Below are 24440 nucleotides of genomic sequence, written 5' to 3' on the forward strand. Positions count from 1 at the left end.
CTTCCACTATTCACCATGAACAAAGCTCCCTGTTCATGGCCTGGCAGAATATTAGCGGTTTTATCCAGAGACCTTTTGGCCGTTCTCCTCTCCCACCTGAACTAAGAGCGCCGGATCTCGGCTTTAATTAAAAGCAAATTCTCCAAGCTCAGTTATGCTGCAAATCACAGGCTTCTCTGCTCGAGTGGACTTAGAAGGGCGATTGCAGAGGGTCTGAGCAAATGTTTGTTTGGTTAGGCGGACAAGGAAAGAGTTGAACAAAAGGAAATGACGCTTTGTGGAACTTTGTTGAGGTATGTTTCAACTCAACATTATCAGGTTTAACTGTACAGTACAGCCTATTCAAACAACAAGGAGACTCAGGTCATGTAGAGTTAAATCCAGGGCTTAGCATCCGGGAAATTAAAAAGGGGGTCAGTTGGCCACCTTGTGTCTGAAAAGGGGGCCAAATTCTAAAATGGATGGGGCTTGATTGAACTAGATTGCCGAAGTTTACTAAAGTGATGGAAATAAAACAAACTACATTCATTGGAGCATTGGAGCATTGCAAATAAAATACCATTATTTCAGTAAAATCTATTTTTCTACTATATCAACAAACAATATTAATTCAAGTCAAAGAATGTATCCATTCATAAAATAAACAAACATTTTCAATTTTCTTCAGTTACTACACAATCAATCCTGTGCTATTTTTAGAATGTACAGTATTACAGAGAAGACAAAGAGAACAGACTTCGCATAATATGTCTTACTAGTGTCGACTTAAACACATTTCTTTGTTTTGAAAATGTCACTGCCTGGTGCTTTCTGCTAACTGTGACTGATTTATTTCCTGTATATGATACCTGGCAATGTTGAGTGTTTCGTTGCAGCTTCCGCTGTTGTTATAGCGCTATATAAATCCATATGTATTGTATTGTATTTCTATTAGCTACTAAATTTCAATCATTAACAGAAGTTGGGTGCAACGAATTGTCACGACCCTTCACACACTTATTACATTGTTTCTTACAAAATGAGAATATGTTTGTTTGCTGCCTCTTTTTAATGTCTTTTGGAGTTTTACTCTTGTTCTCACGCTCCATATTGCAACATCCGCCATGTTTGATGTAAATACTGTAATGCACCATTGATAAATAATTATTCGACTACATCTTTCAGCAGTTTCCGGCGGATCTATGAACAGCTCGAAATATCCTCTCCCACGACTTTGGAACACATTGAAACAAATGCAAAGTGATTATGGCTAGATATTGGTAAGGCAAGATGGCAGACGACGACAGAAAACGAACAGTTTTCAATTGCTGTTTAAAGGACAACCGACGTCTCCGGACATGTTGTGTCCATAATTTGTAAAATGGCTTCAAATGACTTCTACTGAGCGTATTTTACAAAGATTCCACCGCATATAGCTATATTTTACGTTTTAAGACTTGCGCTGAATATTCAGGAAGTCTTGTTTTTGAGTTGGTGTCAAGTCCGTACATGACGTCACTAAAGGACCTCCCTTAACCGTAAAAAAGACGCATTGTAGCGGTCCACGTCAATGTATTTTGCTGTACTTGTTTGGTCTGGGGACCTCGTGTTGCACCCAAAAGCCGCCAGAAGGCCAGAAGAGGGTGTCCAAGCGCCATATAAGGAATTTATCAGCCTGTGTAAACAGAGGTGGCCACAGGATGTCGCAATTTTTGTGCCTCTTTTTTGGGTGAGAGATTTTCCCCCAAAATGGCACAAATAAATTCTTTAATCGATTACAAACATGTATGCTTTCCTCTTCAGAACTATTTGAATCATATTCATAACTGGATGTGCAACAAGAAAGCATATTCACCGAATCTGAAGCCATTGTTTGGATTCACAAGCAATGCAAGACGTCTTGGCGTGACGTCACGAACTGGGTCTTTCTGAAAATGCCCAATTCGCAGCTCAATTTTTTGCAGATTTTGGACACTTTACATCGTTTTTATTGGTGTTTTGCATTTGACTAAAAATATCATACTGCGTGTTTTGGGTATTTTAGATGCTATAAAATGTTTTTCTGGTGTCAGTTAAAAAACAAAAAAGTGACGTCGGTTGTTCTTTAACTAAATTTGTTTCTTTAGCTATTTTAAGGGAAGTCGGTCATATGTGGCGCGGATCATGTAGCAATATGCAAATATCGTAATAGACTTGCGCCGGTGCTGGTGCAGTGGTTACAAAGTTGTGCCAGTGGCTGTCAAAATGTGTAAATGGCGCAAAGGAACGATCCAGATGCAACCATGGCAGTATAAATGGGTGAAAGATTCCATTTCTTTCCAAACAATAACCTCGGGATTGAAACAGGCTGAAACGAAGGTTTAAAACAACAAGGTTTGGGAGGAGTTGTTGAAGTGTTTTGAGGCGAAAATAGACTATTACTGTACTTTTTTTTCTCCTTCTGTGCTCTTGTTTGAATGCAGCACAAGCTCAAGATGTGTTCAAAGAAACATCCAGCTCACTGACAAACAACTCCCAAACTATTGCAAGTTCACTAGTGCACAAGACAAGTCTTGTAGTCCAGAAATTTGTCGTCATTTTCACAAGAGCAACTCCCCCCCCAAACATAAACTGACATTCTGTAAGATAGAGCTCAGTTTTTGGCTGGCAGAGAGACATGTTTTTTAATTCTGGAAAGCGTATTGAAGGGGGGTCGGAGCAAGAGAGGAAAGGAGAGATAGAGAGAGAGACAGAGCGAATGTTTTGCTTACAGATATCACAGTGTATTGTGTGCTCGTCTAACTACCATCAAGGACAGGTGTCTGATTGTGAACACATTCCTTGAAATCCTTCTCTAAAGGTGAACAGTGGCGACCATACATTCTTGTTCTATCCCATAACAGAGAGAATATTCACCGGGAAGCAGCTCGTTACGATTGAGTGGCCTCAATGTTTTGCGGGGGGAAAGAATTCTCAGAGGGAGATGTATCACATGACCTCCTCTTCTCAGTTTGGCCAGTGTGCGAAGGGGGGAAAAAACAGTATCACACTCCTTGGTGCAAGGAGACAGAAAGAAGGCCCTCTACTCTAGGATGTCTCGAGCACCCGGGTGATGGAGTATCCACTCTGCTGGAGAGTTTTTCAGGAGGTGGCCGAATCTTTGAGCGTGATCGTTGTGGAGTCAGCCCATTACTTGCACTTTGACTTTCCATACTTGGAGAGGAATGAAACAAGGATTGAGCTCATGTCTTAAAAAGCTCCCATCATTTCGGATAGATGAATGGGAGGTAAAGTGGCTTAAAAGCACCGGAGACCCCCCCCCCCCCCCCCCACCTGCGGTGACATAAAAAGGTGCCGCGACGAAGCCGCTTGCAGTACAAGTGATTCGTATTGACTGAACCTCACTTGCCGCTTCTATGTTTCATCTGATTAGTAACCACCATTGTGAGTGCAGAACCGCCTCTTAAACAGCTGCATTAATTTCTAACAAGATAAATTAAACAATAAATAAATAAGAATCACCGCAAATGGCCTTTTTTGCTTTTGTGAGCTAGTGCGGTTTGACAATCATTTATTTGTTGAGGGTTTTGACCAGCGGGCATCATTTGGGAATCAGATAATGCCAAATTGATTAAGAAGTAAATTCAAGTCATTAATAAAGATGATCTCGCGGGTGAAGGGAGGTGTGGGTGTGTGTGTTTGAGGGAGGGGAGGGTAATCCTAAACACCACATGCCAGGATCACTACAGACAATAGAAGATCATTAAACAGCGAGCTGTTTTCTCTGCGTGAAGCACACTAAACAGTTGGCTTTAATTAAACAGTTGAGTAGTCTTTGTTTTCGAGGAAATAACGATTTTGTCGAGAACCTGTTGAATGTTGCACTCTTGGCTAACTCTTTGTTGACTTTCCTTTCTTTGTTTGTGAGGATCTCGAAAGCTGAGCGTGAGAGAGGTGCGGAAGAAAGCCTGAAAACAAACAGAATAATCAAATTTTAAACACTTTTTCGCGCTTGCATAAATGCACTGGCCTGAGGTGCATCTTGTTGTTTGCTTTTGTAACGTTTGCATATTACACCGGGAAAATATCAGTCTGTTTCAAGATGAATGTTATCATAAAGGTTGATGATGTGTGTATATATATATGCGTGTGTGTGTGTATCTATATCTTATCTATATCTATACAGACAGAGACAGACCGACCGATCGATTGATCAATAGATAGATGTGAAGATCTGATTCTTTTCTTTCAGACCAAACGATCATGCGTCAAGGGACATAAATAAAAAACATAGCTATGTAGATAACTTAACTGAAAAAAAAATAATATAATATATATATATATATATATATATATATATATATATATATATATATATATATATATATATATATATATATATACATATTGGCAACCTTATGGTTGACTGCCATTGCAGGGCACACAGAGATGAACAAACCATTCGCGCTCACCCTCACACGTAAAGACAGTTTTCAGTGTTCAATCAACCTGTTATGCTTGTTTTTGGGAATGTGGGAGGGACGGAGCGAGATTTGAACCCGATACCCTTGCATTGTGAGGTTTCCGCACTAACCACTGGCTCACTGGCTCACTTGGCCGCCTACTAGCAAAGATGCTGCAATTATTTCTTTTTAATAGGCAGAGAAGAAGCCTAGCGTGGGAGCTGCCACCTCGTCTGTCACTCAGCGCCGCGCACATGCCGGTGTGCTGTTTGCAATGTTCACTGTGCATGACGGCGCAGGGAACGGTGCAGCAGTCTGGATGCATTTGTTTGAGGTGTGTGTTCACATGCCGCGTAAAATGTGTACTGAAGCATGCGGCCTCATCAGCATCGCGCAAATCTGCTCTTGAAGGTCGAGCAGCACCAGAGGGCAGTTGTCAACATATCTTCTCCAATTAAAAATGATCATCATTAGAAGCCCTTGTTTCATGTTTCTCCTATTTTTAGTCAAGCCATGATGTTCACGAGTTGAGGTTGTCATTGAGAGCAGCGCCGTTATCTTTTGTCATCAAATGACAAAATCAGCAACAGCACTCTGACATGAAACAGTAAGTGAAAGGTGCACTTTTGGCCCAACCCGTTGTCTCAGCCATCTTTCCCCTATCGAAAGATCTTTTGCAGGAAAACCTTATTTAGATGCGGCAGGATATAGAATCTGACCTCAAAGTTAGCACACGCAGCCAAAGACTGAAAGGAAATGGAGAAAGGGTCGCTTTTGCAATGACGAGAAGCGCTTGGGGGCAAAGGTGCATGCAATGAAACACGCCTTTGTATGATGTTGAGGTAAAATGGGCAAAGCATCTTGGGATTTGGGCTCTCTGACAGCTGCCTACTTTGAGCTGGCAGGAAGGAGCAAGCCTCGATGCCGCAGCCACTGCTATGATGAATAAAATATGACGAGCACACACAGTGGCAGCACACCGTTGCTCTGATGCAACACGGAACAACATCTCAAAAGCAAACAAAAAAAGACGCGTGAGTGTGTTTGCGAGATAGAGAAGCTGTTAAAGATTGATCGTATGGATGAAGACAATCTTGACAACACAGTGAAAACTTGACTTTTTTCAAAGAAAACATCCAAGAAAATGCTTCTCCGTTGATCTTTCCCACTGAGCAATTCTGTTGAAGAACTGTGCGACTATTGAAATGTTTTTTAATCTTGTTTTTTTTTAAATATATTTCTCAAGGAGAAGAAGATAAAAGCTCTGAAAATAGAAAGTGACTTGCTACTGCCAATTTTTCAACCCTCAAATGAACGTGTTGCTTTTATACGCTAGCTCAAGCTTGCTGCTGGAAAACAAATCCAAGTGAAAGCAGCTATACACTGACCGTGACCTCAAGTAACTCATCAAAAATATTGCATTATACATATCACTGTAGAACCCAAAAGCTTACTGACAAACTTGAATTCAAATTCATCATGTAGATATTTCCAAAGTGACTGCACATTGTCACTGACAATGAAAATTAAAATGAAATGGTAATGCAAAACCAAAAAATCCACTCCGCATGATTCCGAGTTGATCTTAGTGTAACTACCTGGTGCGCTCTGCGATCTTTGTGACTGCTTTATTTCCTGTATATGATAGCTGTCCATGTTAAGCACTTTGTTACAGCTTCAGCTGTTGTTAAAGCGCTATAGAAATCAATGTCTTGAATTGTATTGTAAAAATACCCCTTTACGAACTAAATGCACACTATGAACATTAACTGGCCACATCGGGGGCCAGTTCACATTTTTGTTGCATGCATTACAAGAGCATATATATATATATATATATATATATATATATATATATATATATATATATATATATATATATATATATATATATATATATATATATATATATATATATATATATATATATATATATATATATATATATATATATATATATATATATATATATGTCACGAGAGGCTGTGTCCTGGAGGGCAAATACATCCCCCTAAGATGGCTCCACCCAGAGAGAGTCTTGGCCCCACCTGGTGGAAGGCAGCAATTAAACCCACACACCTGCAGCTGATCAGGGCTTGATTGGAAAGCAGGGCTCTTAAGGCAGAGAGCCTCTGAGTGTGGAGATTGGGGAAAGACCAGCTCGATTGCTGTGCTCTGTGGAGAAGTTGATTGCTGCGTGGAACTCATTGCCAGTTGGGACCACACGACTGGACACTGAATTGGAACCTAGCTAAGGTGGCTAGGCTACATGACGAGGACGTCAAGAGGGGTGGTGCCTAGAGACTCTTGTAAAGAACTCCGTCTTCAGTTTTACCTCAGAAGAGACTTCATTTGGATTTAAGTATTAGAAGAGACTTTATTTTGATAAGTATTGGAAGAGACACTATTCAAACCTTTGTTGCTTGTGAATTCCCCCTGGAACCCTTGATTAAAACCTTTTGTTTGTATCCAAACCGGTCGTCCATTGCACTTCTTGTCCCGTCCCGCTGAGAGCTAGCCTCTCATGATATCACAATACACACACACACATATATACATACACACATATATATACATACACACTCTGGCCTCTCGTCTGTCAATCATGCGACGTGAAGCTAAAATGAGGTGTGCAGTCCTCAGATAGCTGATTTTGATTTATAGTGGCAACTTGGCGTCAAATTAATTGGTGGCTCTTCAAATGCCATTGATTCTTTGCAGCCACACAAAAAATGCCACATTTTTTTCCCTTTCGTTTATCAAAAAGATTTGAGGGCGTCAAGAATAAGGTTTTGTATATATATATTTATATAGGTCTGCCGGACTCGTAACCGCTCCTTAGGATCTTTTAATATGTGTGAAGAATACATACTGGTCGTACTGGTTCTGTCGCCGCAATAATACGCCTGCAGCCAACCCCGAGGGTGGTGCCTCGCTCATCGCCCCACAATCCGATCTGCCCTGTTCTGTTATCTCAGGGAGACACCCTGGACCTGTTGCTCTTTCCACCTGCTTCGAAATTATTCTAGAGGAAAAGCAGTTCACGTATTGATTTGCGGATGACTCGAGTTAAAGCGTTGGCTGAGGTTTGTGTTCTTGAGCGTACTTGTAAACTGTGAAAGGCACAGGGCTGACTGGATTTTTCAAGACGGTGATTTGTAGATGAAATATACCACCCTACATAGTCAAAAATACCCAACAAGCGGACAGAAAATAGATAAGTACCATTACATGAGAAATGACTGACAGCTGCAATGGTCTCGGGAAGAAAACAAACAATGAAAAAAAAAAAGCAGACTTCCATGATGGTGTTAATGGATCGTCAAAAGAACCTCGACCGCAACTTAGTGAAGCGTTCCATGAAGGTCTGTAAAGCCACATGAGACAAGGCAAATAACAGTGAGCGTTTTGGCCCCGGTGTAACTGTACAGCTCCAGCGGCTGAGTGAGGAGAGGGTTGACTTGGGGGTCAGTGAAGTGATGAGCACCGAGCTTGAGCTCAGCCATCGCCGCCAGCAGCCTGGGGAAGACATCTGCTCGCTCACCCAGACAGTCGAGGCGATGAGAGCTGACAATGTGGCAATGTGCTCTTGGCTGACCAGGTGTGCTTCATTTACTACATGTTCCAAACATCAGCACCAGCCCGAGCAGTTTAACTGACAGATGGAGAATGTTAAGGCGGCGGAGGAGCTCATGCGTGTGCTGTGCTTACAAGCAGATCCACAAAAGTAGCTGATAAAGGGATAGACTTTAGGCGCTCATCCTGCTTGATGTTACCACTGTAGGAAAATAATCGAGCAACATATCAGGCTAAATCTACGAGTAACCAGCCCTTGACTTTAAGTGACTATAAATAGAAACGCCTCAAATTCTGTTGCCCTTCTTTGAAAATTAAGACCCTGCGGACTCAATAAACGGGCTGAGAACTATCAGCCCGCATTGTATTATACATTGGATTTGCCGCTGTTAAGTAGAGGAACATTTACTGACTTTGCTTCTTCTTTAAACTGCATTTTTAGCACGTTTATGATCCCTGAGATGACATTTCTTTCCGCGATATCAAACAAGGGATTGATGCCTTGCTCACCTACGCGGACGTCAGGCAGTAAACCAGGCATTCTCCGCCAACGATATCCGTTGTCTATCGCCGTGTGGGTTGTCAACCCGCCGCCCTCCATTCCTCAAGCAATACAGAAACTGAGCCACTGGCGCCCATTCCAATGATTTATAATGAGCGTTACAAAGAGGAGCCTCTGAACTTGAATAGTTTGAGGAGACAGACACTTTCAAGGAAGCACACAAATTCAAAACTTGATACCCCTCGATTAAAAAAAACATGGTAGTGTGTTTATCCAAGTCGTAGAATGGACAAAAATAGCAAGATTAACTTATTCAGTGACAGACGATGTGCCAAAATGCGTCCACTCCAGTGCCAGGGTTTTCGTCATTGTCCAGGACCCACAGAATATTGAGTTTTAGGACTGCATAAACATTCAATACAGCATAAGAAACCTCAGACGATCTTTTTTCATCAGAAAAAAAAGGCAATTTCTAAATTATAAGGGTCCCGCGTTATATCAGCTTGAAATGAGGGCGGTTGTGCAAAATACAATGCAATACATACATACTGGTTAATATAGCGCCTTAACAACAGCTGAAGCTGGAACAAAGCGCTAACATGGAAAAGGGGGAAATGCTGCCCCATTGTGGAAGGGAAAAAACTTTGCTAGAAGTCATTGCCAGTGCGTTATCGGCACCCAAACAAGAAAAAAATAAACCAGAAAAAATCCGGGAATGGCGCTCTGTCATTTATGAATGGCAGTAAATGAGTTAACAACTGATGAAAACCCATTTTTTTGCAATAGCACTGTGCAAAATCCTCCATTTTGGATCACCTATCCATATTTTGTCAATGCACATTGTGCAAAGTCCTCCACGGGAAGGAGAGAGGGGGAGTCATGTGACCCCCCCTTCTCGCACCACTTATCCCAGTCTGTCTGTTCATTTTTGCTGCACAAGTCACCTTGGTTAATAGTTATCACTGTACAGTGTCCTTTTTCCCCAGGCTTCATTTTGTGAATCTGTGACTGTTCAGAAGAGTTCATTGAGTTCAGATTCCAGCTTGCCCATGTGTCCAAAGTATTTCAATTGTCATTTTGACCGGAACTGATGCAACTTATTGCCAAGAGTTGACTGCCAGTGCCGACAGGGATGAGTGAGCATTGCGATGATTGGGAGGCTGAAATGACTACAGGTGGCAAACAACAGCATATTAATGTTACAGTGGAGCGGTTGCATTAACTTTTTGCGTGATGTCTCTATGAACTGATCCAAAACAAGTTATTAAAGGGCTCTATGAAGATAAATTGATTAGTAGCTGATTATTTAGATTTCGATAATTGCTCATTTACAGTTAGGTTTTCGGCACTTTGTTATTGGTAGTTTTTTTGTATTCCAGCGTTACTGTTCGGTCAATTTACGTTTCCACGTTTTCCCACCGAAAGGGATCCCATAGAGACCACACTGATACAACTCAACTCACTCTCGTTATTTATTGTTGATTGAGTTTTGAATACATTGGTTCTTTTTGTTTGGTAGACGAGCAGTGATAAACCTACAAATGGAAACACAGAATATGAATGCAACTCATTCACAATCATTTCTATCACTACTTTGACATTGTTTTAGTTTTAATCAACATAAAGGTAGAACGTGGAATGCAACTCACCGGCGGTGTGTCTCCCTTGGCTAACAAGAGCTTTTAAGACCTGGTTCAGACTACATTTATCTCCACAGCCACACCCACTCACCGGCTGATCGGATTAACCCTTTCAAGTCTGCTTGTAAAGCCAAGTTTAACATCTCATCTCATCTCATTTTCCGTTCCGCTTATTCCTCATTAGTTTCGCGGGGGTTGCTGGAGCCTATCTCAGTTGTCTTCGGGCACCCCGAATTGTTTGCCATCCAATCACAGGGCACACAAAGACATACGACAGTCACTCTCACACTCACACCTAGGGGAGTGTGAGAGTGGTCGATCTGCCTGCCATGCATGTTTTTGGAGTGTGGGAGGAAACCGGAGGGCCCGGAGAGAGCCCACGCGGGTCCGGGGAGAGCATGCAAGCTCCACACAGGGAGGCCGGACCGGGACGCGAACCGGCGACCTCTGCACTGGGAAGCCGGTGTGCTAACCACTCGACTACCGGGCCGCCCCTCAAATTTAACATGTGATTGCCTATTTACACAACAGTTACTTTGGTGTATTCATTCGAGTATGCCAGAACAGCAAGAATGGATTGGATTGAATTGAATTGGATTAGCCTTTATTAGTCTTGCAGTGGAGAAATTTACATTTCACAGAAGCACAGTGATGAAAGTAAGAGGAAAGGAAAGGAAGAAGTAGAAAAACAAAACACAGGACCTGCTGTAAAGGCAGCCATTCTCGCGGCACCATCTTGAAGTCAGAAACAACAAAAAACAAAATAACAAATAATGTGACACAACGCGAAAGATTCACAGTCATTCAATCTTAAGCACTTTCTGCAAATTATTTGTTGTATGAAGCAGTTCCAGATGAGGAGAGGATCAAAGCATCCTTTTCACCAGTGGATCAAGGCTGTCATGGTGGAATGTGCACGTCTGCTACATGCTACAACCTAAATGTTAAAAGCAAACACGAAGCTGTGGCATCCATTGACGAAAAGAGATTGTCTCACATCTGTGTGTGAAGGCACCGATAATCAAATTTTCTAGTATGAGGGTGGTGGTGGTGGGGGGCACGGGTTACAGATATACATCTTGATTTAGCCTACCAAGTTGTCCATTTCACAGCAACCTGACACATTTCTCCAGCGAGTGTGACAGCCCAATTAGGGCCCACAAGACTGAGGGGCGATCTGAAGCTGCAAATGACAGACGCAGCGGTGGGTGGGTAGTGTTGGACTTCAGGGTGGGGTGGGGGATGGGGTGTCTGGTGATTCGTACCATCTGATTCTTTGTCACACTGGGCATCCTTCTGCTGTACTGCTGTACTTTTAAGACAGGCCTTGTCAACATCTCTTGCCATCTTCTTTGGTGCAAAAACATGTATTTTCCTTTCAGTGCTGTCTAAATATGGATAGATATGTTTTCATAGATCAACTGTCGCCCCCAGGAGCGTCTTGTGGGCTCAAAGCTGAGGAAGCACTGCTTTGCTCCTCCCCCATACAGACCAGACACTCTTAGACTTACTGCCTGAAAGATACACAAAAAAATCATCGCTAGGCCTTCAGTAGTGCTATGTCTGAATCAATCCAGACTGAAAAAAAGTGTGGTGTGATTTACTATAAGTTCACTAGAGGGTACCAGTAGCCATGAAATAACTGACCGACCTTTCTTAATGATATTTTTTTTTTTTTTCTTGAAAAGTCCATCTTGAAAGTGGCTTTAATAGAAAATCTCCAAGCAAATCCATTTCTTCTGCTCTTTCAGACATTGTGGGTTGACAAAACTGCTATTAAATCAATGCAATATATTTGCTAATGCAGCCGATACAGTGTGCTAGCTCCGGCCAGTATGCTTTTGTCACAAGTGGCTTAGAATCAAACTATGATTGGCTCGTGCCGAGCCAATCATCGTTTGCGGAAACTCTGACGTTGACCAGAGCCCTTAAGAATCATTGGTACCCCTTTTGGATTGCCAACTCGAAATCTGATTGTTCGAGCAACAGTTTGTTCAACACATTTGATGCGACAGGGCCCCCAGGACTGATTGTAAAGGTTTACCGGTAGATTTTTGACCCTGGTAACAAATGAACAAAAGTAATGAAAGGAAGCTGAAAGACAATTTGGAATTATTTAATAAGAATTCATGGACAAAATATAGTTAACATCACTCCATGATTCAGATATTTTTAGGCCACCAGAGAAGGCTTTACAGGCCTGGACAGTCCGCCACTGGTATATATATACTGTGTTGTCTGGTGGATAAGGCACACCCAAAACCCTTAATTTTCTTGAAAAGATGACCCAGCGCCTTATACGCCGGTGCGCCTAATATGTGAAGTCATATTGAGCCACAACAGGTCTTGCAGCTACTGTCAGCAGCCACCGACTCCATTTCCTCCTGTAGAAGAAGTAATGCGTAACCCTATTCTGTACAGTAGTGCCTTATAATGTGATAATATAAAGTTTTTGCCTTACGAACGTTAAATTCGCGAGACAATAATCTTGGCATACAAACTATTTTTCAGGAAACACACGGAGCGCCACAATGAGTGATGTGTCGTTTGCGAAGGAGCTGGTTCTTGGAGCTCCTAACACGGAGCTGGAAATGGAAGCCGACTTATTTTTGTCCTCTATTCCCCTCCCCGAGTCTTCGGTTAAAGCTGCATGTGATTGGTCAAGACCCGTCGTACAGGAAGGAGGGGACACACGCAGCAGGACACACGCAGCAGTGAGCGGGGGGAGGGGTTACATACACAGAAACACACGCACACACGAAAGGGAGAAGACAGAGCTTGAAGCAAAAAACAAAAGTGAAAACAAAAACAAAAGTGACATAGTGAGAAAATGGATTGAAAACACAGTGAAATATGGACTTGTTTCAACTTTATTGATAGTTCAAAGGCAGAGTGTAGACTGCAAGGTTAAAATATCCCATCAATCAGGCTCCACAAATAACCCGCACAAGCCATCTGTACAATTTGAAGAGAACAAACAAGCAAGGAAACCAGGTATTAATGAAGTTTCCCGTGTGTCTGCCTGCATCTGTTACTGTTGCAATATCACGACGTCTAAGATGTGCAACCCAGAGCTCTTTGCGACACTTTATGCAAAAAGCTATCCATTCCATCAAGCCATCAACGACCATCACAAAGGTAAATAAAATGACTTTATTATCCAGCACAGTTTATTTCTTTAATTACAATACCATAGCACATTTATTATACATAAAATAAGGTATATTGTGCGTAGTTTTAAGACTTATTTAGTTGAAAATTGTGTTTTATGGTGACCTGGGAACGGATTATTCTCATTTTAATGGTTCCCTATGGGAAATTAATGTTTGTAATACACACTTTTCGCCTGACACACACTTTCTGGGAACCAATTAAGTTCGTAAACCAAGGTATCACTGTATTATATTTTGGATTTTTTTTTGTCATTTATTGAATGTGCACCTATAGTCTGGTGCTCCGTATATATGGAAAAAGTTATACAACTTACTATTAAGTAAATACAACATTCATTGGGGGGGGCGCCTTATACCCTGGAAAATATGGTGTGTGTGTGTGTGTGTGTGTGTGTGTGTGTGTGTGTGTGTGTGTGTGTGTGTGTGTGTGTGTGTGTGTGTGAGTGAGTGAGTGAGTGAGTGAGTGTGTTATTTGACTATATGGGAAATGTTTGAAAATACAACATTCATTGGGGATGTGCCTTATACACTGGAAAATACGGTGTGTGTGTGTGTGTGTGTGTGTGTGTGTGTGTGTGTGTGTGTGTGTGTGTGTGTGTGTGTGTGTGTGTGTGTGTGTGTGTGTGTGTGTGTGTGTGTGTGTGTGTGTGTGTGTGTGTGTGAGAGAGCGTGCGTGCGTGCGTGTATGTGTGTGTGTGTTATTTGAAATATCCACTACATGCACTGTTAACTGGATTAATATTTAGTGCTCCCTCAAGAAACATTCTAAAATTGCGTCGAAATTAGTTTAGATATCATCTCATTGCGCTGTCATCTGATTCAATGAATTCTCCGAGATCAGCATTTACATCTAATGCGCATCAAAAACTGTGTGTCCTCTTTAATTCCACTGCTTGTGTTCATTGCTCTTAGAAGCAGCAGAATTTCTCGCTGGGTTGAAATTTAATCGAAGAGCTAAAAGCGTGCCTCATTCAGAAGAGGTTAAGTGCTACTTTTCTAAACCACAACTCTTATCTGTTCCAAAACACTGCATTTTTTCCCCAACGACAACAGTGAAGAAAAGCCATGATGTGGACAAGTTGGTGACATCAAATCACCTCATAAGGTGCAAGTAATAAGCTCCATTGTTAGCCATGTGCTCCTCATAGGCCCCGGGGGACGTATTTACATGCTATCTGGGGACCACTATGAAACGTGATGCATTATAAATGTGCCTTAAGTCACTCCCTCTCCTCTTTCTTTTCTTCATCATTTCAGCTCGCTAACTGTGGGGAACTGTCATTTCCAGTGTAACAATGTTGGCCAACATTTTCGCAGGAAGCCCATTAGCCAAAAGACAAATGAGTCTTGAACTCACTGGGAGCATACGGTGCCCCTCGTTTCTGACAGGGGAGTTGCGAAACAAAATTTCCGATGAAGGAATTTGCCAGGATGGAGCAGCAGGTACACATAACAGAGCCCAGCCAGCCAGCAGCTGTTTCCCACCAACAAAGGCCTTTTAGTCAAGCAGGGATCCCATTGAAGAAAGGACAACGGGGGTCTGCTTCTGGTGGTAAGCAATTACAGTGTGATGTGCTAATCTGAGCAACTGGCATCGTCTCAAGGTCATCTGCTGAACACAGCGTCTGTGTCACTTTACATGCACTGGTTCCCCACTTTTCCTTGGCACCTTATTCCATTTGCTCAATTACCATCGCACCTCCCCCTGTCACCTTGTTCTCATACAAAGAGACAAATTCACATCTACTGGACCACTGCCGTCTTGAATGACAAAGAAAATAGGTCAGGGTCGATGACACGAGCTATCTGAGTGTTTTTTTTTCATTGAATATTTTAGATGTCTTTTTTTAGACACAACAGATATGCAAGTTAAAGCTCAATCAATCCAATACAAGAGCTCAGGACTTTTTTTCTTTTTGCAACAATGACAATGCTGTTTGATTGATACACAACACAGCCCGAATTTTACCTCCTACTCGGTTTTCATTTAATTACTTATCTTAGCAGATATCACATTACTTGTTTGCCCATTTGTTAATGTTTCAGATCATGGTTGTTCATCTGCAGTGTTGGTCAATAGAGAGATATTAATTTAACATTGTGCTTTTTAGTAGGCTTGTAGATAGCAAGGCTGGATAACAGAGGTGGCTAAAAAAGGAAAATGACAAAAACAACATGATGCATTGTAGAGTGGGTATAAGCCCCACATACGGAACATTGTTTAAATTACTCAATTCGAAGAAAGAAATGTGGGATAAAATATGCAAACCCAGCTCAATGAATTACACTTTTTGACCCCTACAAAAGACTATTACATTGCACCATTGTTGCAATATTTGTTCCCTTGCATGGCTTGAAAAGACAGATGAACAGGATGTTGCTTCAGCCCCCACTTGCTTCTCAAACACACACACACACACACCGACACAGACAGACACACACATTCACACACATTATCCTCTCCTCATATCAGATCTGACAGAATAAGACAACATCTGTGCCCTCGGCGGGATGCAATTCTACGCCTGAAAGCTTCACCTGTGGTAGCCATTTAGACATTCGGTCATTATTGCTGACTAAATGTGAACCCGACAGGAGAATCCAAACACTGCCAGTTTCATGAATTTTGTTCCTTTTTCTTGCTTCATCAAAATGATTGAGAACTGTGTTGTCACGTTATTTTCAATAACAGCTAGTTTTACATTAATCATCAAGGAAACAGAAATTAGGATTTGTGAGTAATGATTTAAATTAGATTGTATTTCATATTTCATGCTGAGAGAGCCAGAGGGGAAAAAATCCATACTTCTACGAAAACAAAAAGAGCATTGGTATTTGGGATGGGTGTTTGACAGATGGCTTGTTTACAAAAGAACAATGCATAAAAAATATGTTTTTATTGGCATCTTGGCCACGACATTTCTAAATCAATCCTCATTCACAAGGAAAATACCCGATGCAATGTGAATACTGTACCCGCACAGGCACTAACCGCGTGTCCTCTGTTGCTCATCCAAGTGTATTTTTAATACCCTCCTTGGCGTATATTTGAGATGAGTTAAAGGAGTAACAACTGGCCAAATTGCACAGGTTTCCTTAGAAACCATGTTCTGCAAAATGCCCTTAAATTTCTTGAGTGATTATGTTTTTTATGGAATGTCAGAATATCTCTAAAGGTTCTGAACTTCTATTTCATTACCAGTCTCGTTTGAAGCAAAATGTTGTATGTCTAAATATGTTGAGTCAACTTCCCAAAACTGCGTTTTTGGTACTTCTATAGCCGGTCAAGTCCGGAGTGAATCAAAACAGCCACTGATGGTTGCAATCATACAGGTAATGCACTACATTTTGCCACTTCTACAATCAACAACTACCGTAATCAACGATCACTTCCATATTTTGACTCCAGGTTCCCCACATTCATTCCATTTTTCAAAAACATGCCGGTTAACAAATGACGGTAAACTGGCTCCAAGGGCGTTTCTGTGATTGATTCCAGATCATCAAGGGATTATTTTTGTTGTTGTGTTTAAGGAGTATAAGGCAATGAATGACAAACATTTTCCAAATATAATAGTATATATATAAAAAAATTCTAAATATAAAGCACACCACATTATAAAGGTGCGACAGTAGAGGCTGGGGTTATGCACTATTTCTTCTACAGGGGGAAATGGAGTCGGTGGCTGCTGACAGTAGTTGCGAGACCCTTTGTCGCTAAATATTACTTCACATATAAGGCGCAGGGTCAAAGGCTTTTGGGGGAATCTTATACACCAGAGGATACGGTGTGTGTTTGTGTGTGTTTTATTTTTGTTTTTTTTTTTGGGGGGGGGACGCTAGACACATACATGCCAAAGACAATTATCTCACCACAAAATACTTGGTATTTGTCCACCACCTGTAAAAGGAGTGAAGTGTTCTCTGAAAAAAGAAAGAATAAGAAAAAAAGGGTCTAGGGTGCTGAATAATTCTTCCATAAGCGGATAATCCGTCTGAGATGTTCATGCAGCAAGGTTGACCCCTTCCTTGGATCTGGGCAGAGATAACTGTGTTTGAAAGATTATCCTCTTTCCAGAAAGGTCCGTTTTTTGTATTTTTTAGGGATACAAGTGAGAGTTGAATCCTTAATTCAGATGACTAATGTGATATTCTGTTTTTTGCACGGCTGACATTATCAATAGTCGGAGAGGTTCCATGCGTCATGAGCTGTTAAAGCAGAGTATTTAATGCCAGGCTATTTCTGGACTGGCTCTCTAATGAGGATCTTGACATCCTTTTCTTGATGCTGATATAGTGGATCAGGAGAGAGTACCATGTCCAGCAGACACACAACTCAAATAACACCTTTGTCGTGTCCCTGCGATGGCAAGCGCAAGAAAGCAAAGTCTAATTCTTGTCAGCTCCTCCGGCCATCTTCAAAGCCCGCGGCCATTGAATATGATCCGCAAGCACGTCCCCGAGAGGTCGCTGAGAGGATGAAAAGATAAGCTCGGGAGGAATTCAGCCTTCACACTCTGCTGCCAGCCGACCCGTCACTAGACAAGACTTCAGTTCTGTGAGGAATGTCTCCTCTGCGGCAGGAGCCAAGCTTGAACTCCCTTCGAATTCAACACCAAATGTGCCGTATAATTGTTTAGGCTGAAGCTCTTTTTGGCCGCGAAGAGGGGAGAGGGGGGCTCCTGGTGGCGCAAAAAGCTGTGACTTTGACCATGATTATTCACAGCGGCAGTGGGAACAGCACGCTCCCTTTCTTCAGTGCACCAAATATGAATTGCTTTGAGTTGGCATATTTCTCTGTTCACCTCTGCCTCAGGGGAGGAGCGAGCCAGCGGGGTTACACAGACCCTGCCAGCACTGCAATTCATGTGATTTTATTTTTTCTAATGAGTGTCCACGCATTTGCGCACCTTAATAATGCTATAATGGGATTCAAAGTTCCATTAGCGGGGTGTTACAGGACCGCACAACAGGGAGGGGAGCTATAATTTCTGTGAAAGAGAGACACTCCTGCTATTGATCAATTCGGCTCGGCCTGGACGTTGAAGTGATGAACTGAGCGCTGTGTCGCCACCGGTATAACTAGGGCTCTGTCGTGCTCTATGCTTCTTATTTACTGGCTTCCCCAATGCCGAAAGAGCAGCAGCATGACCAATTAGTTGCCATTCATCAGCCGAATTCAACAGTACCGCGATATTTCTTAGAGCCGCCATAAACCTCGCTCCTTGCGTTTCTCATGAAGCGCTGAGTGTTTCGTTCGATATGGTGATCTACAGTATACCAAGGCCATTTGAAACAATGAGGGAGAAGATGGATGCATCCAGCTATAGTAAGCTGCCATTCACTCATTAAATTCCTAGGCCTGATTCTGTGTGGCGTTGCTTTTCTGCCAAGGTGGATTTGAAGTCACGTCAACGTGTAACCGTTTCCATTGAGAAGAATGCAAATATTTGGATGATGGACATGATACAGTCAACAAAGCACAAGATTTCATGAAAGTTGAATGAATGGCATACGCACTCCACGAGTTGATACAACATCACAAAATCCCATTCATAATGTGGATTCTATATATTTTATTTACGTTTTTGTTTTGTGTTTTAATTGGGGGGGACGATGAAGTTGGGGCATCGTGTAAAACACAGGTGTCAAAGAAGAGGCCCACGGGCCAAATCTGGCCCGCCACATCATTTTATTTGGCCCGCCAAGGCAAAAAAAACTTGTGATGTTTGCTAAAGTCTGAACCAAAATTTGTAATTGTCGCATGTAGACCACAATAAATATTTTTTTAACTTCCATTAATTCATTGTGATATGTGGAGGGGATTAAACATTGTAATGGCTTCCCCAAATTAATAACCGCCCCCAGGAGGACAAAGGGGCCTACGCCTCAAATGAGTTTGACACCGTTGGTGTCAAACTATGTTAACTAACTCATTCACTGCTATTCACAAATGTATTCAGGAATTGAAAATATGACATAAAGTGCCATTCCCGAATTTGTTGGGGTTTTGTTTTTTCATGCTCGGGTGTCGATAAAGGATTGGACATGGCCTCTGGCAATGTTTTTTTCCACAAGGGTGCAGAATTTCCCTTTTTTCCATGTTAGCGCTTTGTTCCAGCTTCAGCTGTTATTAAAGTGCTTTATAAACCAATATGTATGTATTGTATTTTGGACAGCCGCCATCATTTCAAGCTCATATAACTCCAGACTCATATAATTTAGGAATTGACTCTTTTTTCCTGATGAAAGAAGATCGTCTGAGGTTTCTTATGCTGTATTGAATGTTTATGCAGTCCTAAAACTCAATAGTCTGTGGGTCCTAGAATTCGAGTAACAATGACAAAAACCCTGGCACTGGAGTGGACACATTTTTGCAGATGTCTGGCAGTGAGTGAATTAAGACCAACCTATGTTTGGCTAAAGAGACATCAAAGAAAATATTTTGAATTTGATCCCTGTGATATATTCAAAAAAGGTTGGACAGGGTCAACACAGTCCTGGAAAAATGGAGGAATGCTCAAAAATCACATGGTTGGAACTGTCTACGGCAGGGGTGTCCAAAGTCGGTCTTCGAGGGCCGCTGTCCTGCCTCTTTTCCAGCTCTCCCAGGAGCAACACACCTGATTCAAATGATCAGCTCTGAAGCAGCATCAAAATGGTCCTGATGATTTGAATCAGGTGTGTTGCTCCTGGGAGAGCTGTAAAACAGGCAGGACGGCGGCCCTCAAGGACCGACTTTGGACACCCCTGGTCTACGGGGTAAGTGGAACCAGGTGTGAAAATTTGATATAGTAGGAACATTCTCCAAAGAGTCAATTGTTCACGAGTGAAAATGGGATGAGATCATGGGATGTGAACAACTGCGTGAGCAAACAGTCCAACAGTTTATGAACATTTTCGAATGATTGATGATTCCATCATCTATGGTACATAAGGTCATGAAAAGATTCAGAGAATCTGACAAAACATCTGTACGTAAGCTGCAAGGTTGAAAACCAAGATTGAATACGGGACAAGAAAAGGTTTGTATTTCTCCCTACTTCTTTTTCAAACATAAAACAAATAACTTACTGAATTTTCACAACCTTACAACATCGTGTATTCAGAGGTAACACATGCTGTCCAGTAAGCAAGAATGTCAATTAAATTCCACCAAGATCTCTTTGAGCAATAGTATCATCCATTCCCAAATGCTTTTCAAGTGTTGTTAAAAGGAAAGTTGTTGCACATACCTGTCCCAGCTTTTTTGGAACATGTTCAATAAATATATAAGAAATGTTTTTGAATATAAACTCTGTTGCAAAGTATTTGCAAATCGGTGTGTTCATGTTTTTTTAAACAACGGGGTTTGCATCATCAATCATCAACATGATCCCTCAACGGGAAATTCAACTCACACTCTGCTGTGAATTTTGTGTTGCACACAGGGCGCACCAGATCACAGATATGCTGGCATGCAAGCAGAGACTCAAGAGTGAGCAAGCAATGAAAATAGTACTAGTACTAGACAAATGTAACCGAGGTGGACTTGGGTGGGGTGATCTCTTGCTCAAGGGCACCTCGACAGAAGCCAACAAACAGACTGGCATCTTTCTTTTATATATATATATATATATATATATATATATATATATATATGATACCTCAGTTTACGAACGCTTTAGTTCACGAACTTTTCGTCTTACGAACATTAAATTCGCAAATTCGCAAGAATATAGTCTTGGCATACGAACTAGTTTTCGGCGGACGAACCAAACCACACACACACACACACACACACACACACACACACACACACACACACACACATATATATATATATATATATATATATATATATATATATATATATATATATATATAGAGAGAGAGAGAGAGAGAGAGAGAGAGAGAGAGAGAGAGAGAGAGAGAGAGAGAGAGAGAGAGAGAGAGAGAGAGAGAGAGAGAGAGAGACAAATGTCTCAGCGCAGATTTATTTTAAATTACAAATGATTTTTGCACCCAAGGTTGTAGTTTGCAACGGCTCAGAATTGCACCACATCCTACTCAGAAGAAATTGATAGTTCATCAGTGATTTAACAGGAGCAGAGCATAAGGAATACCTCTTAATGTGATAGAGCCATTATAAATTTATAGAAACAATTACAATAAGACATAAATTATTCAAATGGTATCTCCCTTATATTGTCCATCAAAATCTTTGGAACAACTCTCCCGAGTCGAGCTCATTTAAATATCTAATGTTGGGGCCATTGAGCCGACCAAATGTACACATCCAGTACAAGGCACACCAATGTTTAATGTGAAGGCTCATCTTCTAAAGTACATATCTGAATGAAAGGCGATGATGTGGGTTTAGTGCCGGGATGTGTTCTGCATCATAATTGTGCCACTAGTTAAAAATTAGCACTCAATGGAAGTCGGGCTGCTTCACACTTGCGGAGTAAATGATTGCTGTCCAAGCGCCAGTGTGCATCTTGAGAAAAATCTAACAGCACAACTCCAAACTGCTATTTTACAAAAGATGTGAATACTGAACTGATGCTGATTTTTGTCTCAATTTATCCAAACATTTCCATGACCATTGTGAAATTTGCACCTGTTTATTTGCACGCAAAGCTGCTATACACCCAAGAAGCTATGACTTATTGTGTTATATGAAATGCAACAGGTGGATACACAAGTTTATTTCGACTTTCAGACATCTTATGGAAGAGCATTTAATTGTTCTACCTGTCACATAGACAAAAATATATGCGTAATGGATTATGATTTATGGACAAATGAAGTGATATTGGACGATTTTGTGTGCCATGTCTGATCATCTGTCATGGCACTGGTTGAGAAACACTGAACTGAGCCACTGGTTACCCAAGGGACATCTAAAATCTGTCATAAAGTGCTTAAATCGATGTGGGAAACGGTTAAATAAATAAAATGTGTAAGGGGCAAGAATACCACAAATTCGCCAGAGATATTATCTTCTCCTAAATCAGACAAATATAATTCCTGATCGTGCTTTTCTTTAACAAGTTGCAGCACATTAAAAAAAAAAACTCCACAGTAAAACATGCCCTTGCTGTATCACTTATTATGGTCTGTTCCCCAGCTGTGACATATTGTGAGTATTTTCACACTTCTGTAACATTTGCGCGCATTGAACTCATTGGCGCTCAGATTTCGATGAGAAAAAAGATTTGAAAATATGTTACCTGAGTCTGGGGAAAAGGCTGTAGGAGATGGTTTGCTGTGGCGAGATGTTTGTTTTCTCCCCTCGTCAACCGGGGGATCTCAACACATTTCTCCGAGAAGCAGGCAGCTCGCAATGTCTGTAGTTTCTCCGTTCAATCCCATCAGCTCCAACGCCGTCTGGGTGCTCTTGAATAATCTACAGCACCGCAGATGTGCCGCGACACGCAGTTTCCAGCACTCTGAGAGGGCGAAAACAACTATTGTGGCCACCCGGTGCTCACCCGCCCGCTCCAGGCAGACCACCCACCCCGCGCTTCCCGACCCTTGGCATCTGCTCCGGCCGCGGCACGGTTTGCTAGGCGGGCTGTGGGGACCAGTTTTCGGCCGCCCGAACTGAAGGACGGCGCTCGAACTCTGCGGAGAGCCAGCCAGCCCCGCGCGGATGAGCTCCATACGCGGACCAACAGCACTGCCTGGTGCTCTTAAAGAGACACAACATCACGCTGGGGCGCTTTTGGGAAACGTCTTTGTGGGGCACCTTTGAGGACAAACTTATTTTGGTTGGGGCCATCCAATGGGCAAATGGGGCAAATATACACTGTGAGCTCATTTCCACCGAGAGTGTTTGACACACATTGAAGATGACAAGAAAACAGACAACACACGTTTATGTATTCCGTCAGGGTTCGAAAATGGCATAAAAACACAGTAGTGTAGCAGGCGCATGTGTTCCTCTACTTGGCAATGGTTTTATTCTTGAAAAGTACCGTATTTTCCGTTGTATCGGGTGCACCAGAGTATAAGGCGCACCCCCAATGAATAGTGGGTGTATGTTCAAACCTTTCCATATATAAGGCGCACCTCCATTGAATGAATTACGTTTTCGAAATACAATAGAGAAATATATAAATGTTTTACAAATATAAGGCACACTACATTATAAGGTGCTACAGTAGAGGCTGGGGTAAATACACACTACGTCTTCTTATGGGGAAAATGGAGTCTGTAGCTGCTGATAGTCCTGTTTTGTCTCAATATTACTTCACATATAAGGTGCACCTGCTTGTAAGGCACAGGGTCATCTTTTGACGAAAATGAAGGCTTTTGGGTGCGCCTTGTACACCAGTAAATACGGTATCATACATACCGAAAGCAAATTTGCAGTTTCAACTCACTATAACCAAATTTCACTCCTCCAAGTTTGACGTGCACAAAGATATTCCTCAAACATGGTGATTCTTAATGGCACTCAATTACGAAATTGTGTCCTAGTCACTGAGAACATTGTCCTGCTTCAGTTTCAGAAATGATCGGTCAGGAGCCATATGAGATGGGGTGGTGAGGCGTTCCGGGCATGCCTCACTGGCAAAAGACCCCGAGGATGACCTAGGACACGCTGGAGGGACAATGTCACCCAGCTGGCCTGGGAGCGCCTCGAGATCCGCCTTGAAGAGCTGGAAGAAGTGGCTGGGGAGAGGGAGGTCTGGGCTTCCCTATTGAAGCTGCTGCGCCTGCGACCCGACCTTGGATGAGCGATAAGGATTGGATGGATGAAAATATGAACGCTTGTCTTCACAAAAATCCATATGTGAATATCAAAGCCTGTAATCACAACGGGCTTCACAAACCCGAACTTGGCACATAGTAATGACATCCACTGATGTTAACCCCACACGGGGTTAAAGGTCATTTTAGCAAATTTCTCATTTCAGAATTATGGATTAAGTAGCTCTCACTGTCAAAAGATTGTCGACTATCTGAACTACACCATATGGAGCCCAATATGCGCTTTACAATGACACATATTCACACATTCATCCACCACTGCCGTAATGCTTCATTTAAAATGTATTGCGCATAAAAGTCAAATAAAATCTTCAACTAAAAAGACATGATGTAGTGGTCACAGATGGCGTAGTGATGGAATAGACTG

At 41.9% G+C, this 24440-nt stretch overlaps 1 protein-coding gene across 2 annotated transcripts in view; it reads right to left on the reverse strand.

Moving 5' to 3' along the window:
* The window catches only part of wscd2 (WSC domain sialate O sulfotransferase 2), a 77125-nt gene extending 54193 nt beyond the window's left edge, over positions 1-22932 (reverse strand). For both annotated transcript variants that reach the window (XM_088994383.1, XM_088994384.1), the window contains exon 1: positions 22528-22932. The gene's annotated coding sequence lies outside the window, so the exon portion shown is untranslated. The remainder of the gene's footprint in view (positions 1-22527) is intronic.
* Positions 22933-24440: the final 1508 nt, after the last annotated feature.

Source organism: Hippocampus bargibanti, linkage group LG04, assembly GCF_051943395.1.
Source record: "Hippocampus bargibanti isolate YZ-2025 linkage group LG04, ASM5194339v1, whole genome shotgun sequence".
In the NCBI taxonomy this organism is placed as follows: Eukaryota; Metazoa; Chordata; class Actinopteri; order Syngnathiformes; family Syngnathidae; genus Hippocampus; species Hippocampus bargibanti.